Raw genomic sequence first — 18,991 nt, forward strand, 5'->3', positions numbered from 1 at the left:
TGCCGACATCGCAGGACATTTAAGACAGCTTCTTAGAAAGATGCGCCTTTTTCCTTAAGGCCTGATCAACAATGGGGCTTTGCGACCTAAAAACTTGATTGACAACGCCTTCCATCCATGGCCATTTCGATACTTCCGCCCATACAGAAGTTCACACAGATAGAAGCGGCCATGGAATCGGAGCTGTTCTGGCGCAACACTAACACTGCCGAGATCGCGTGATCGCTAATTATAGCCGTCTCTTGTCTCCAGCCGAACGTAACTACTCAATTACTGAACGTGAGTGCTTCGCGCTGGTATGGGCTGTCACCAAGTTTCGACCGTATCTTTAGGGTTAGCCCTTCTCTGTGGTCACCGACCCCCGTGCCCTTGGCTGGCTCTCATCATTTTAGGACCCCGCCGTAAGGCTCTTCGGCTTCATGAATACTCATTTTCCGTTTTCCATCGGTCAGGATGGTTTCACCAGGACGCCGATGCCTTGTCGCGCTATCCTGTCGACAGGCCAGATGTAAATGACATTGAATACCAACTCGGTTCTATCGCATCGCTGCTCCACATCACGGTCGAACAACGACGCGATAAATGCTTCCGGCACATCATCAAACACCTACACTCTCCAAAGCAGGATGCTTCACTTCGTATTTATATTGTTAAGGACGGGACTTTACACCGTCAAAATCTTTGTACAGATGGCACCGAGCTTTTGCTCGTCGTGCCTGAACACTTGCGATTGTCCGTACTTCAGCAATTTCATGACGAACCAACTGCAGGCTATCTAGGCATTGCACGTACCTACGACCGCGTTCGCCGCCGGTTCTTCTGGTCGATAATGTACCGAACGGTGAATCGCTATGTAATCTTATGTGATCCGTGCCAACGGCGGAAGACACCTAACGTGGCCCCCGCCGGCCTTCTGCAGCCCGTTAATGTCCCCATTGATCCTTCTGTGTCGGCCTGAATTTTCTAGGACCTATTCCTACATCCGCTCTGGGAAACAAGTACGTTGTTGCTGCCATTGACACTGCAACTCCCTTTTCCAATCACCACGGCCCTTCCAACATCCTGTGCTACGAAGTTGCTGACTTCATTTTACACTGTGTTATTCTACACCAGGGAGCCCCCAACCGGTAGAGTGTGGTCCCTGTTAGCTCGCGTTATCGAAGACATTCTACAGTCATGTGACCCTAAGCACACATTCTCTACTGCATATCATCGTTTGGCCTCCAGAGCGAAGGCTGCCGGCTCATCGCATGGCTTCATGGAATAAGGAACCACTCCCACTTCACCGGCTCAATAAAACGTTTCTCACTCACTCCACAAACGAATGGGCTCACTGAACTCCTTAATCGTACCATCCCCAACATGATAGCCATGGATGTTTCAGCGGACCACCACGACTGGGATGTAACGTTACCGTTTATACCGTTTGCTTACAACTCGTCACGGCATGACACCCCCACATATTACCCATTTTTTTTTCTTTTCTACGGAAGAGAACCTTCCTTTCCGCTGGATACCTTACTTCTTTAATCTAAGGTTTCTGTGACAGAATACGTGACCCATGCCATCACCCACGCTGACTACGCCCGACAGATTGCCCGCACCCGCATCAAGCAGTCCCAAGCAGTCCAAAATGCTGCTTACGAAAAGCGCCACCATCACGCCGAGTATGCCTCATTTTCCCGAGTTCTTGTGCGGTCTCCTCGCTGCCACGTATGTCCGTCATCGAAACTACTTTCACGCTACACCGGCACTCACAAAGTGTAACGCAGGGTGACCACGGTGACGTACGAGATCACCCCGATTCAGCCGTCCTCTTCCGTCGCTCCGACAGACATTGTCCATGGCGCTCGGCTCAAATTTTACACCTCTACTTTGTCGACTCCTGAAAAAAATCCGCCGGGACGGCGCTTTCGCCGCCGGGGGTTTTGTTAGGGTGCAGCCTTCCTTGGCAAAGTGGTGAAGCCGCTGCAATGACGAGAAACCCTCTACACGGCATTAGGCCAATCGTAGAGGACGAAAAAGACGATGAACGGTGTGGCGCCCGGCTGCAGCAGAAACGGTCATCTGCTGCGTCTCCGATTTTCATTTTTGTAAATCACGTAAATACAGCTAATTCTACCGCGTGTGCCCGTTTCCAATGTTAGGATGTTGGTAAACACAATGCAATATTATTTTAATAGGTTACTTTGATTTCAGTTAAACTTCTCAGCGAAGTACGAAAGTAATGCTCATGCGTTGACGGAGGAGACCACTAAATGAACAAATGGATGGTGGTTGGAGAAACGGTTGCCGCGGGCTTTTTCGTGTAGCTGTTTATCTCTCCGCGACATCTTTTCCCGAACCGTATAAAACCCCAGAAGCAATGGCGATTCTCGAAGCACAGTCTCGTCCCTTTAGGACAGAGTGAACCACTCTCCTTGTCAAATAAGGTAGCCTGCTCAGCATAAACACGAAACATAACACGTACTGTAAATGATAGGACATCAGGGGGCGTACGAACATGAAACAAAACACAGCAGGAGACAAAACAAACAGCATAGATTGTGGCATTAAATTGAAAGTATGAAAGTTATGACACAGTTACGGAGATGTTAAAAGTAGGCGGTAATTATTTATAGAGATTAGAAAAAAAGGCAGAAAAAACGATTGCCCAATCAGAATTTTATCCACCAAGTAATTATCAATAAAAACCTCGTGTTCCTTTTATGTAGGCTACGTACCGCATAAGCCACGCGGTGGCACTTCGTACTTTCAGTGCTCGCACAACTATTTTTAAAAGGGTCATTTTTTCTGATGCATTAGAAGCATGAAAGAAGTAGGGGCATTCGGTTGCTGAGAGGTCTGATATCGGAAAGTTTGAAAGGGGTTTTTTTGGGGTATTTTGCATCAAACTGAACATCTAATTGAAAAACTAAAACAGCACTCAGCATAGTACAAAGTAAGGTGACACACCCATATGGTTTTGTGTGCGTTTACTTCTTTCTTTTCACCCTTAGTAGAGTTTTTCAGTACTGTGAACCCTCCAGACCTATGAGTTTCATTGCGTAGTATTATTCCGCATTTTTGCAACTCGTGCGGCAGAAATACAGCACAATGGCGTGCCACAAACTCGACTCATTGGGTATAGATACCCAGGCAGCACGAGCATGTGCGGCCAATCTTTGCCCAAAGAACATTGGCCAGCCCTTTTCCTTCCGGCCAATCTTCGGCCAAAGTGTTCGGCCCTTAGTCCAAAATGGTCCTTGGCCGTGTAAGGCCCGACCTTGGCTGTCATTCATTGGCCAATCTACTATGGCCGCTAATACCATTGGCTGACCGACCATTGGCCGAATAAGTATGGCCTACTATTGGCCAAGCATATATGGCCTACCATTGGCCGAGCATGTATGGCCTACCATTGGCCGAGCATGTATGGCCTACCATTGGCCGAGCATGTATGGCCTACCATTGGCCAATGATGTATGGCCTACCATTGGCCTGATTCAGATTATTCTCTGCAGGCCAGAGGAAGCCCGCCCAAGGCTGCTGCCATGCATGCCCTACAGCAGGACGTTAACCATGGATTAACATCGAAAATATATATTAAATGAATTTTAATCGCATCAAAAATGCTCAGAAAATGTAATTTTAAATACGTCCAAAATGCATTAGTAATGCACAGAAAATACTGCTTCAAATGTACTCGAAATGTGTTACTAGTGTATAGAAAATAAAATCATGAATAGATTGAGAGATGCCTTGCAATGTGTCTTTGGGGGAATTGTTAACGTTCAACTAGAAAAGGTCATGTTGTGGTTTCGAAAAGTTTAATACGCTGTAGCCTCAAGATATGCTCCATTGTGAAAATGTAAACCGGCCATGCTCTGATTGCGGGCCAGCAAATGACTGAAAAGAACAGCATGTATGAGCAAGATTGGCAGTTTGAAAGTTGTTTATTGTACACCTCAGCAAAGTGGCCAATTTCGCCATTACTAAGCAGCAGGAATGAATGCCTTTCAGCCACCTCTGCAGCCAGCGCAGATGAAGCGTTGTGCATCAGAGTCCTCGTACTTCGGATTCTCCACGCGGGAAATTTCACCACACCTGCAATGAAAAGAAAAGAAAACAGGAAAATATTAGGGAAACACTTCTTTTTCAGAGGCAAATAAAGGTCGAATCAATCAGGCCTTTTCCCTAGCCGTACCAACGCTCCTCGTGAGCAAGGATTTTTTAGTTTCCCCTTCAAAGAAAAAAAAAACGTCATGAAAACAATGCCCATTTGAAGGACGTAAGGCAATTTATGTAATGTTAAGCATAGTTTATATCGTCATGCGGCAGCGACATTGGATCTTCAATACCATTATAAAAAAAATGGTGGTTGGGGGGGAGGCTTATGTATGGAGATTGTCTAGGGATGAAAATTAGCAAAAATTAGTACAAAAAAAGACACAGCTAACAACGTTACCAAACATGCAACAGAGTTCTTAGCGTTACGCTGCTTCTCTTTCTTAGGCGCTTGAGTTAACTTGAAATGGTGGCCATTCTAGTTTTTTAATTAACTTGGACAAAACTTGTCTGTGGCCTCGCAAGACGCTAATAAAATAAGATAAATAGTAATCTTATTAACGGTAATTATTGTTATGTGTTCCGTATTTCGGCGTCAAATTCTTCGGAGATTACGTGCTAAAAAATAGTGCGCAGCAAAACAGTTCAAAAATGCATGGGCAGAATTGTAGTAGAAAGCTTACATAGAAGTCATTAGATTGGCGTAAGCACTCAACAATGCCTTCAAAGGAACGGCAAAGTAAGTTTATTTCGAAAAAGAAAGAAAACTTTCAAGCCGTCCTTAAAATTACAAGCTCTGATATGGTAGGCACCTAACCAAAGCGATTAAAACAAGCAAAGCAAGAAAAAGTGTATATTTGCCTACACACATATGTAATTTTCTTGCTCTCCGTCGCACATAACCGGTAATTTTATAGGGAGCGACGCGGAAAATAATTGTAAATTCTCGCGTCGTTTACATACAAAAAACAGATAAACACCTGCTAGCGTCAGGGACTATCAAGTAAAAAGTAGTGGCTTTATAAATACTCGAGACACCTAAAAAACTGGTTTAAGTACACCCTTTAGACGCAAATGAGCAATTGCAGCTGCTAAACACACACAACTGCCAAGCAGCCCACGCGCATCCGCTCTAGACTTGCTGTTTTGCGGTGCCTTTGGCACATTTTTGAAATTCTCACTCGACCACGAGCGGCCTAAGGGCTCCTCGAAACGCGCACACGTGTTCGTGAATGCCCGACAAAATGAATACAACAAGGAGTGGAAAAGTTGCTACGAAACACAAAAGAGGAAGGGTGGAACGTCCTGAAGTTTCACGAAGTTTTGGGGGAGCGATCAAAGGAACAAAAAGAGACGAACCCGGCCGGGGGACCCGTTCTGGGAACCGAGGGGTCTCGTGCGGGGGAACTGGTTGCCCCTTTCTCGTCCCCCCTTCCTTCTCCGTCCTTCCTTGGCTGGTTCTTGGTTCTGAGAACGGAAACTGATTGTGACTTAGCGGCGACTCTCATACAGTTTGTCTTAGATGGACAAATCATTTTAAATCTCTGGGCATGAAGCACTTAGTGTCGCTACAGCCACTTGCAGCGAAGATTACGTGTGTGGCTTTTAACACTTTTGGTCACTTCCAAACAGACGGCACAAACTCTTTCATGGCTTTAGTTGACAGAATGGCGACATGCGACGGACAAAAATCGCGAAGGCTACCCGGCTTCTCGCCGTATGGCCCGGGCATGCGCATTAATCGAATGCATGTGTGCCACAAACCGGGTTCCTTCCCCGTACGGCGGCTGCTGTCAACATGCGCAGCTGTGAGCGGCTGCTGCGAACAGAAAAAAAAAAAGCTGCGTCCCGAATATATGATTTGATTGTTTGTAGGGTGCGATGCTTATGTAGTGCAGGCGGGGAACCTCTTCCCCTTTCACACTCTGTTAGTAGGGTTTAACGCGCCGACGGAAGGCTAATTTCGACCACCTGGGGGTCTTCAACATGCGTCGAAATCTCGTACACACGGGCGGTTTTGCTTTTCGTCTCAATCAGAAAAGGGGCCGCCGCGGCCGGGAATCGAACCCGTGACCTCGTGCTCAGCATGAATACACTTCGCAAATTTCTCAAACGCGTAAACATGTACGGCGGACTTTCTGTGAACCGGCTGTGTTTAAAACGTTCCTGGCTGTTATGTGTTTACTGCAAGTGTTATTCCTACATAAGCTCACAAAGGAATAACTCTATCTACAGAAAAACTCGTAGCAACAGTCCACCGGCCACTCAGCAAGACCCGAGCTAAAAATTAGGCGCAAAAAGGGTAGCATTAAAATCCTTTTTTACGTCTTCTTGCTGTCGTCGATTTGTGAGTACATTCCCTTGCACGGAGTAGTTACGGTAGGAAATCTTGCTCGCAGGTAAAGGTAAGCTTAACAACCACGTGCGGATTTAAAAAAAGGCGTTAACACACTTTGATTGCAAGGCAAACATACATCGATTAATTGTTGTGCGACACCGTACGCGCAAATAGCTGGTAAATCGTGCTTACCTTGGCTAGACGGCAATCCTGATAAAAACGCCGCTGCAGCGCGCCGTCCAAGCAGAGGCTTCGTCCGCACGACGACCGCGCGTTGAGGAGTCCGAAAACTTGTAACACCACAAGACAGGCAATAGAAACGCAGCGAGGGCAGACAAAACGTGAAAGAGGGGTGCGCCGCTCCCCGCAGGTACCGGGCACAAAGGAGGAGGTAGTGAGCGGCAGTGAGAGGCGCCGAGCTGCTCGCCCTCGCAAGCATAGCCAGCGTTGTCCATCTAAGGCCGATATTTTTCAGAAAAAGAAAATTTTCAAATCCTCCACAGAGGTACCGTCGTAACAACGCTGGCAAAGTGCAAGTGTTTTCATACATATATATACTCGTTAAATTAGATGTTTTTGCTTTGTCGATGACGTTGGAACACCGCCGCTTACATATTTGTACGCCGAGTTTCTCTCTAATACAGAGAGCTTATATGTATGCCTGCCTTAGACAGCGCAGTAAATGAAAGTATCTCCCTCAGTTTCTTTTATTATACGTAAACACCGAGGAGAAATTTTCAGTACGTTTATTCATTTGAGATGTATTTTATCCGACACTTATTAAGATATGCTTTACGTGAATCTTACGCCGCTTCAGCAACTGAAGCAGCGCCTCTAGTGTACTCGAAATGTATTTCGGCAAAGCTTTTATAATACATTTAAAATGTACTTTCAATGAATATTTTTAATGCATTGAGAGTGTATCTCTACCATGTTCGTTCCACAAACGTACAATGCATTTGAAATATATTTCGAATATATTCGGAGTATATTTTTATGCTTCAGCACACTTTTAAAGTATACTCAGAATGCTGCTCTAAATGTAGTTAGGTAAGCGTATTTTTTTTAATATTTACAGTGCATTTGGACCTAGATCGTTTGGCGGGAAGAAATACATTTTCAATATATTCTGAATGCCTTAAGCGCGCAGTCATGAGGTTCAGCACATACCTAATCTATTTGTAGGGTACTTAAAAGCACTGTATTTTTTCCGCTTTTTCAATAATGTATTTTCAATATTTACTAAAAATTAAGAAAATGCAATTTTTAATGCACTTGAAATACATGTACAAATACAAGGCATATTTGAAGTGCACTTCAAGCATACTCGTAGGTATTTCAAACCTATTACTTTTCGCTAAGAGCCCTTATCCTCCCTCTCCTACCCCTCCTCTTTCCTGAGTTACACTCAGCCTGACGTTTGAGCCGACAGTAGACTTTCGATTCATTGATTGTAGGGTTTAACGCGCCGACGCAACGCAGGCGGTGAGGCGCGCCGTAGTGGAGGGCTCCGGATTAAATTTGACCACCTGGGGATCTTTAACGTGCGCCGAAATCTCGTACAAACGGGCATTTTTGCTTTTCGCCCCATCAGAAAAGCGGCCGCCGTGGCCAGGAATCGAACCCATGACCTCGTGCTCAGCAGCGCGACGCCTTAGCCACTGAGCCATCGCGGCGGGGGACAGTAGACTTTCACTTCCTGCCTAAGTTTTTAAACAAGCATATAGTCCCGCACAGAACCTGCGCTTCTTTTTACTATCTTTCGAGTAAGGAAAAATTCATAGAAGTAGCTCAAAAGCGTTTTAGTAACCACGAAGGTCCGCTAGGCCGGAAATGTTCGTGAAAAAATAGCAAGCGACCGGTGCAAGAGTAGAGCGCATGTGGGAGAAACCTGATGGGGGTGACGGAGGCGTAGGGGCAAACATTTTTGTGTTTAGTCAAGACGCGACCTCATGCCGGATCTTCCTTCAGCAGTGTCACCAGTAACCTCCACTGGTGTGTTGTTCAGTTTATAGATGGCTTGTCGCTGACGATATTGAATATACTATTGAAGTACTTGGCCAACTGTTCGCCTCACAAGGAAATTGTACGGAAGTAATTCTTCGTAATGCTCTCGTAATAATTCATTTTGGAGACAGACTGATCACCTCGGCTGCGTAAAAGTGGCGGCACTCAGAATCCTGAAGAAAGCTTTCAAATGCGCTAGATTCGCTACTTTGAAAAAAAAAAGCTGTGATACATACGTTGCCTGTGTGAGAATATGTTCGTGGTAACGACATGGACAGGATTATAAAGCGATAATTGAAAGCATGCTATGACGTTGTAGGGAAACAGCGGGTAACGTTCCTTTAAACCTCCATGTTATAACACGCATACGCGTTTCATCACACCCACGGAATGCATTATTTCCAAATACAGGACGCACCCAGCACGTGATTTCGTACTATTAAGGTATTCACAATCGTCGTATGCATAGCTTGGATTCAACAACCTGCGTGCAACCTCGTAACGCTTGTATTATTCTCTGTGCATGTCAGGAGTGTTCTTATGCCCTGGGTGCCAGAAATATAAGGCTTCGCAACTTCCGTGGTTCCCACAACTTTTGATGAATAACTCACGTCGTTTGAGAGCATTCGCGTTTCATATAAATATACATTAGAGCGTAAAACCTCAGCATAGCCTGTAGCTATCGTAAATACATATTTCGAATCCTCGAAGGGTTCTTTTTATGTCCAGGTACTGAACTCTATAGGAAATATAACCGAAATGAAGCGTCAAGGATGTTCCACTCACCAATGACGAAACATCGTGTTTTCGGCGAAGTAGCTGGGCACAAGGCATTGTGGCACAGGGAAGTATGTAGTCATGCATAGCAGAGCTAAGGGGTATGTTGTTATTACGACGCAAATTTAATAATATTTATTAACACAGCACATGTCTCAAATGAAAGGCTGATGTGAATCAGTAGCGCCACGTGTATCACGGGCACTTAGCTGTATGCTAGGAGCATATGCATGTGCTTGGTTGGCTGGGAAAAATAAAATTACTGACTTGTCTACATGCTCATTGCCTGTTTATTCACGGTTTTTATTCACGGGTAACACCCCTAATGTAACCAGAGTGGCACGGTGCTTCCAAACACCACACGAATGCTAGTTAGATCAATTGCAACAGCTGCCGTTTTTTTTTTCGTTTAGTTCAAAAGAATGCCCTGACGTCGCCTTTGCGGCGCTAACTTAATACCCTCGTGTGATGTATTGATTGATTGTAGGGTTTAACGCGCCGACGCAACGCAGGCGATGAGGCGCGCCGTAGTGGAGGGCTCCGGGTTAATTTTGACCACCTGGGGATCTTTAACGTGCGCCGAAATCTCGTACACACGGGCGTTTTTGCTTTTCGCCTCCATCAGAAAAGGGGCCGCCGCGCCCTCGTGTGATGTAAATGTAGCATTTAGGTATACCCTTTTGTTTAAGCCAGCTTCGGCACGAAAAAAATGTTTGAAGTTGAATTTAGCATCCCACACACTAACATTTCAGTTAAAGCAAGTCTCATGCCAGCAGCCCTACCTGCTTTATCAGAGCTTATAAACTAAAGGAGAGATTTTTCTGCCTATAATGGCCTTCGTTAGCTGACTCACGCTGTAGAGGTTACTGCCACCGCCAGGCCCTCGCGAAGCTACATAACATGCTACTGCATGCCATTGAGTCTCCGCGGACAAGCGGCTCGTTCTCCCGCACCATTGTATTTCCCGTCCACCGCGACCCCTCCTTCCAGAGCTCGTCACGTGCATACACGCAATTCTCTGTCCGAAGATCTTTTCTACATGGGTGGCCGCAGAGAAAACGAGTATTGCACGTCCAGATGCTTGTCGTTCGTCTTCGGACCTTCGTTGGCCAAACAGGAAATATGTAATTCGTGGCCAGACTGTTGCCGTTCGTGTTCCGCCTTCCGCTGGCCAAATGGGAAACGATTAATGCGTGGCCAGACGCTCTTTGTTCGTCATCAGACGTATGGTGGCCATGGAGAAAGCGTGTACTCCGTGGGCAGATACTTGCCGTTCATCTGGGGACCTAAACTGGCCAAACAGACAACGCAGCCCCCGTGGCCAGTCGCTTGCAGTTCGTCTTCCGACCTCAGCTGGCCAAAAAGGAATCAAGTAATCTGTGGCCGGACGCGTGCTGTTCGTCTTCGGACGTGTGGTGACCAATGAAAAAACATAATCTCTGTGGCCAGATGTTTGCCTTTGGTGTAAAGACCTCGGCTGGCCGAACAGACAGCAAGTATTCCGTGACCAAATGCATGCCAAAGAACATAAGTTCTCTGGCAGTCCAAACGTTGCCAATGGCCAAACAGGCCAAGCATCTGCCAAAAATAAGCCAAAGGCTGGCCACGTTTTCTGTGCTGCCTGGGTAACCCCCATACCGCGCCTACTAGCAAAAGCCGAGAATGTTTCCAACGCGAACGCGGCCGATTACGCTGGTCACGAGGCAATGTCCTTAGGGGTGGTCAACAATCAGGGTAACACCATCGCCTCTTGCTCTGTCCGCACTGGAGACTCGGTGGGAGAGAAGAGGCAGCCATTGCTCTAGCCATGGTTGCCTCCACAAAAATCAGGACAGCCATCAGCGACTCCAAATAACCGATTTTAAATTTCTCAAGAGGACAATATCATTGTAGGCGCCTGCAATCCTAATTTATGGTCTCCACCTCGAAACTAGGACAGGCAAGGTCAACTTAGTTTGGACACCCGCACACTCCAGCGTTGCCGGTGTTTGTATGCCAAACACCGTTTCTTTCGTTCCAGCGTTATAGTGGTGCGTAGATGCCCTGCTTACCGGCCCCAATTTGCAATAAGCTCGTTGAAGTCTGGTGCAAAGACGACCCCGCCATTGAGGGAGAAGAGGCTCGTGTACTACATTAGGCCGACTGGGACAGTGTGCATAAATAGTTGAAACGTTGATGCCGCCGAGCACAGCGCAAATGCATAACACCTTGAACTCTCCCAGTCTTTCTGGAGCTGTAGAGGCAGTATCCTTACGGTCTCTCTAGTTCACTGGTAATTTTCAAGCAACCCTTTTTAGGTGCATTGACGACAAAGGTGTTCGAAGGCGTCGTTTATTGGTGAGAGCGGGTTCAAGAATTTATTGTGATTTTTTCAGCCGTCGCTAGTGAACGCACAATCTTCATGTTTTCTTCTTCATGAATATTCAAGAAATTATTGATCAAAAGATTCTACAGTGCTGCTCCTGGAAAGTGGCGGAGATGGGCTCATGGTAATCGGTCGTGCCCGGGGGCACATGTCGGTCTGCCTTGAAAAATTCAGTTATGAAGTACAGCGATTGTGGAAGGGCTTGCCAGGTCAGCACGTGATTTGTGGAACTTAACATGACGGTAATATTATTTGTGTCTTACTGCGCTTTTTAAACCAAAACCCTGGTAAATTTTCTAAAAGAAACTTAACCTTGTGTATCTTGAGGGTATGAAAGCAACTTGCCCGGTGGTCGTTTAATATCTCTTTCTGGTATTGATACGGGCCTTGTACCGATTTCCCATACACCTGAGTTGGTTTTACCTTCGTTCAGTATAGCGGTAGACTTGAGCGAGGAAACCCGTTTGCATGCGAATGTTGTAATTTGCATCGAATGTAATAGTTTTAGAGCGGTACAGGAGGAGTTGCGTATAATTTTCGTCACGTTACTGGGAGTCTTTCGGGGACCCTACTAAAGAATGATGATCTCGAAAGTTAACCGAATAAGGTGGATGCACTGTTTTTGTTCCGTCCTTCTAGAAATTGTTTGGCGTGAACTCTGGTTAGATTATTTACGCGATGACTGCCCGCGTCGAAGACTTGAATAACCTTGGGTTTTTTTATAGGAGGGTTGCGTGCCCGTATAAGGGCTGGTGTGGTATTTTTTTATGTGGATAGAGACCGATGCGGACAGACGATATGGTATAATCATTAGTTGAAATTAGGGCGCAGCTGCCACATCATAACTACTTGTGGTTTGCTTGAAACGATTAAAGCGCGATTCTTCCATGTAAGGAACTGAGACAACGTGAACTCAAAGCAGCTACGCTGCAGCCCTCTGAGGAATATTATAAATATCTGAAAAAAAGCTTACCCTTAAAAACCATGCTTGCGGTGCCAGGCTACGGAATCAAGCGCGCATATTTTCTCAGCCGTCACCGCTCCTCAGGAGCTATAAAGCTTCTTTTTACAAAACCAAAAAACTGCATAGGGTTAACAATCTCGGTTGCACCTTTATTATCTTTTGGGGCAAAAAATGTGTTGTTCACAAAAACAAAGATATAAAATTATATTTACGGTTACTTTTATGCTCGATGACGCTTGAACTTTTAAATCATAAATATTTATGGGATTGCTTTATCAGTCGTATAAAATCAGCCATGGCCAATATCTTGCCATTGTCACTTGCTGAACCACAGGGCCCTATCACCATCATCATATCCCCGTCTGGCGCTACCTTCAGCGAGAGATGGTGCCAACATTTGCATTGGTTTAGGATAAAATCATTTAGAGGTAATATTTGTAGACACAAGAAACAAAAAAATACACCTAAGAATTGTTTTATTACCCTGAAAAAGTCTGCAGAGAAGCAAGTGACAACAAATCCGAAAAGATTGGGACGTTCCCCTTTGTGACATCATAATCCACAAATATAATAGTATCACCCCTTCTATCTCCCGTCAGTGGGCAAGGAAACAGCCAAGCTTCTGGGATGCTCGTTCACTGCATGTTTTTTTGTTTCGTGCAAATAAATTACTTCCCATATGTTTACTGCCATCTTTCACATAATCGTTTTTTTTAGTTCCTTGGCTTTGTGATTCTTCTGGTAGTATTGCTATGGGAGATTTTTTTTCCAAACGAGTTTATTTCTACACTACTTCTAAGCGAAGATATAAATTACACTTGAAGTCCACCGAAACTGTAAAAATGCAGCAAGGGCCACAACCGTACTGTTGAGTATTCCGGCAGCTGTTCTTCCCCTAACCTCTTAACAATGGTTAATGGCGTGCACCACGAAGAAACAGACAGCTCTATTTTTATGAACAGCACGCTGGGTGGGCTAAGGGCAATAATAAAAAAGTGGCAAATAACACAGCTAAAGTCCAGTTTTCTCATCAGTGTGTCAAATGAATATTAGACGGCCTCGACTGCAGAGCCGATTTTAATATATTGACTTCCTCAACCGCCCCTGATTCTGATGCGTTCCTTTCCTTAAGCAAGAACTACGCTCGCTTACGACTATGAGGAGGTAACTCACCAAAATAAATCAGGATTTAAAAAGAACTATCTCCGAAATATTAGAACGTTTCACGGGGTTCTTGAAGCGCCAGATGAAAACAAAGGATCTCTTCTTTTAAAAGTGTCACAGAATGGTTTGATGATATTGAATATACTGATAACGAAATATGAGACGGTATTTTCTCGGAAGAGGTAGCGAAGGCCACTCTTCTATTACCATTCAACGTCTATACGCCGACGACAAACCCCCAAATAAAAGATCAAAAATTCAAATGCTCATGTAACAATGATTTCACAGCACGGGTACCCTTCATACGAAAAAAATAGTAAGAAAAAATCTTTGGGAGCGTTAAATTATAAAGAAATAACAATGTTGGTTGCGTCTGGGATAAAGCTTCCATCTCTCTAACTTTGTCCTACAGCTGCCAAAAAGGGCGTCAACTGCACCAACACTTCTGCGCCCTCGATGGCTACCTAAACACAAGCAGGCTTACTACCCCTCCTGAACAACAATTGTAAGGAGTACACAAGTTTTCCGAATTCGCATTGTTGATTTCTGCACATGACGCCCAAGGTGTGTGCTTGTCTGAAATTTGGCTGCATAGGTAGTTTCATGCTTGCGAAATCACTTCTACTGCTTTTGGCATACTTCGATAGGGGAGAAACATTTGCCGATGGGACAATGCATTGACGATGTATTCTTTATTTTTTCAAAGCGGTTTTTACTAATAATAATTTACCACCCATACCTCTTCACTGACCGACCCTGTACCTCCCATTAATGATGCACGTTAATCTGAATAGGGCACGCATAGTTTCATAGGTTGATACACCTTATAGAGAAGCTAGTACTTTACGGTAAAGATGAAAAAAATCTTTCGAAACAGTCATATCATTATGGAAAGTTACTTCTCTCCTGTTTAAAGACGCATGTATATCTTCTCTGTTTATTTACATGCCTTTGTCTTTACATCTCACCCATCAAAATAATAGGGCGTGTAACATAGAGAAGAATATTTCCGAAATCTCCAGGCGAAAAATATCTGAATAAAATTTGAGCACGCGTAACAAGTCTTATGGTTGGATGCAGTGCAATTACTCAACCCAAAGAATGTTTTCCTAGCAGTAATAATTCAATATACGCCGCTTACTAGGTAGGTGTTATTGCTTTTTTCTTGTTGTGGACTTTCGACACATTTTTCGATCTCAGTCTTGTACATAAACTTTATAACAAGTTAAAAATACGCTGATGGTAGACAGAATCTCCTTTTTTCCCGCCTATAGTATGTGCTTTGTTAATTTATTGGTAAATGACACTGCTGACGTAACTTTATGTATGCCATCACGCTTAGTGCGAGGGCAGCCTATTCGTTGCTGTTTATTTATGACAGCCGGTAACATAACGTCCATGGTTAGGCAATACAATGACGGCCGTGTAATTTATGAAAAATGTGCTTCTGCACAGGATTACTGAAAACTAAGCAATTATGGTTCAGTCTTCGTGCATGATACCAGACGTGTCTACTGACCTTAAAGTTACAAAAAAATAGTGTTTACGTCATTTTTTATTCTCTTGTTCGCAAATGGTTTCCCCAATCCGAGTTTCCCCACTCCGAACAGACAACCGATTTTTCTCGCGTACATATCCTCTAGGTCATATGAAAGCCAGCGTATTATATAGCCCGGTAACCACAAGCAATTTATAAACCAATTGGGGAAATACTTTTATTTTGGCAGCACACTTACTGAACTCGGATGGGTGGCGGTTCTTAGTGTCTAAAGTTAACACTACAATATGTGTCCTTCTCACGTGACCTGCAAACCTAGCAGCTACTGCACATGCTGAATCGTGTATCCACTTATTCAAAACCTTGTAAAACAAGTATTTGTTTATTTTACATTGTATATGTAGTTTTAAACAATATTTTAAAATGTTTCAAGACACGCCGCCTGCCAATGCCACCCGCCGTGACTGGGTTGCTGTCAGTGTGGCTAACTAAGCCTTCAGTCGGAACTTTTACTGCAGCATTCACTAAACAGACCCAGTGAAGAAGCTTTGATAATTATGCCTTAATCAGGGGCGTTTGTTCTGCCAAATTATTCAATTTCAGTTTATTGACGCGCCCGGGGAGAAAAATAGTTCTGACATCCAGATGGTGCAGCTAGCGTGAGGCCAAATTCTAATTATCGTGCATTCCAATTATCGTCCCTTCGTCCAAAATAGACTGGTGAAATAACAAAAAGAAATAACAAAGCGTGCTAGTCAGATTTTTTTTAACTTGGAACAAGTTTTTAATTATCGCTTTTCACATCACATACACAGAAAAGAACGTTGCCAGGCTACTGTATGTCATGGTTGACAGCAATATTTTTAGAGGACACAGACAGTTCATAGACTTAAAAATTTCAATTTAGAAAGTTCTAGGGCGTTATCAGCAAAACTACATCTCATAAGGGTGCTTTAAGTGACGCGATTTCATTTGGGATGGAGAATATATGCTAAACCAAAATCGGTGTTTTCTCCCTTTAAAAAACAAAACTGAATCCTAGTATCTCTTCCTTAGATTTGGTACGAGCATATCGATATCACCTAGAAGCAGCTCTGAAAGGATTTGGATGCGTATTGTGGGTGTTTTTTTTCTCACGGAAACAACCAAGTTTTCGACATTTAAAACTGTATAACTTCGCACCGTTTATTGCAGCGTCAAAATTTCCGACAAGCTTCCGACAAAGCAAAATAAACAAAAACAAACCAAGTTTTCAACAGTGAAAACTCTGAAACAATATTCATTTATTACAGCCCTATCTCGCGGAATCCTCACAAAGCTTCCTACATGCCAAAAAGATGAATTTCAATAAAAGAGTTTGTTTCACGTTCTCCTAACCGCAAATTGTCACTTTATTTCAAATTATCACTGTTGTGTTTAGCTTCATTATCTGCTCCGCCTAGCCAGACTACCAAAAGTATCTCATTATTTTGCTTGCTGGTCACTAAAAACTCATCTTCCACTTGCAACACAGCGCTTTATACGCGCGAGAAGCAACATCCCTTAAATAATAAAATATGTTTTTGAAAAATTTATTAGTGTAAAAGATCATTCTTTCCTAGAATATTTAGATATGAAACTCGCTAGCCGGACATACTCGAATGCTGTCAATAAATCAATTTTTATCTGCAAAATAAATTGATAACAATGCAGATATCTACGCACCCCCGCTTTCTTTTGTGGTGCTATTCTTCATTGAAGTCCGTAAAAACACCCGGAACCGCGCTACATGTTTGCTGCTGTAAAAAATAAATCAAGTGTATTGATTCATTGATTGTAGGGTTGAACGCGCCGACGCAACGCAGGCGATGAGGAACGCCGTAGTGGACGGCTCCGGATTAATTTTGACCACCTGGGGAACTTTAACGTGCACCGAATTCTCGTACAGACGGGCGTTTTTGCTTTTCGCCTCCATCAGAAACGCGGCCGCCGCCGGGAATCAAACCCGCGACCTCGTGCTCAGCAGCGCAACGCTTTAGCCACTGAGCCACCGGGGCGGGTTATAATCATGTATATAGTTATATATATATGTATATATATATATATATATATATATATATATATATATATATATATATATATATATATATATATATATATATATATATATATATATATATATATATATATATATATGTGTGTCAACATGCGTGGGTGTGGGTGTATGTTTATATGTAAGGTAAAAAACGTAACTACTCAGAACGAGGGCGAGTATGTCTGTAGCCAATGTGCACCACAAAGTGGCACGAATAGTCAATTGTCGTTGCACGACAAAACGTGGTAATGCGTCTTAGTCAGAACGTTTGACTTACACAATGCTGGAAACCACAATGTTCAGCGCCATTACCCTTATGCACAACAAATCAAGACACGACACGTTTATTGTTTTCAACAATGTCTGATGCAATGTCTTATGCAAAAGATGATGAGAAACCAGAATGTATGCCGTGTTTATTATTCATCTAAAAAGTAACAGTATGTGCATGTAATGACAACCCCTTGTTGGATGGCTCTGACTTCATGCACATATTTATTCAGTAAATGCAGCTTAGGATCCTTGAGCTATTTTTTATACTCAATATATAGTAAACTAAAACGCATTCTTAGAATATTGTTTGTATTGTGTAGATTTTTATCCTATTTGGTTTCCGTGCACCAAGATATCTTACACAAGTGACAATTAAGCACCATTTATAATTTTCTGACTTCAAATGCATCAGTGCCAAAGCATACAAAACAAGTGTGTCCTGGAAATTTTAGCATGGAAAATTTGTTGTTTGTTTTCAAGGTAACATTACACACCCAGGTTCACCCCAAAAAGTAATGTGACATTCAGTATTTGCATGATGTGTTACCTCAATTAAGATATTGGCACAATTTTCTTTTTCGTTGGATATGATTACAGTTGGCGTGAATTGATATTTGCGAGTTTTATTCGACGAACGTGCACATGTTTTTGAAATGAGCTTAACACTCGACGGCAGGTAGAATATGCCGCGTCGTCCGCGTGAGTCTATGGGGCAAACGACCCTGGTAATTGCGGGTTGGCAAGTGAAAATGTAGAGGACACACATCGCTTGCAGATCTCTTCCAGATTAAGGCGACAACGAGTCGCTACGCAGTTGGCGGCGTTTCATACGCCGTGCTTGGGCCTTTTAGCGTTTTACACGTTGGTCATATTTGGCGCGGCAAGGAAGCTCGGTTCTTGGATCAACACAATAATCAATGCTTTCGCGCTTACTGATGACTATATTGTCTCGTGGCAAAAGAAGAATCAGTTGTCTTCAAGGAAAACAAGTCTATTGGAGCGAAGGTGTGCTCCTCTAACAAATGAAATAATACAGAGGCGGCGTAGCAGCGGTCAACAAATTGACTTGCACAGGCGAGTGTCGTCGAAAGGCCGCCACGTCTGCTCTGCAGGCTTTTATCTTTCAGCGGGAGTGTTTCTGTAACCGTCGATTTACATCCAGAATATTGTAGATCAGAGAAGACTATTCTCGGCTCTTGACGTTAAGACGAAAACGTCTGCTTATCTGAATGAGATACCCCCTTGCGGCATACAATTCAAGAATGAAAGACACGCTTCGCTTGGGACACACATAACAGTGCCAGGCGTGGCCGGGCAGTAACAACGAACAATAAATAAACAAACCCATACGTAATTCGCGGCATTAGCCCCCTGAAGAGGGCATCGACCCGATGCTAAAAAAAATAACAAGGCAAACAAACAAGAATGAAGTCCGTCATCTTGCATTGTAGCTTTTCAAGCGAACACGTGGACGACGTCGGGCC

The sequence above is a fragment of the Haemaphysalis longicornis genome, unplaced genomic scaffold, assembly GCF_048455015.1.
Source record: "Haemaphysalis longicornis isolate Haplotype H1 unplaced genomic scaffold, Haemaphysalis longicornis Haplotype H1 scaffold_11, whole genome shotgun sequence".
NCBI lineage: Eukaryota > Metazoa > Arthropoda > Arachnida > Ixodida > Ixodidae > Haemaphysalis > Haemaphysalis longicornis.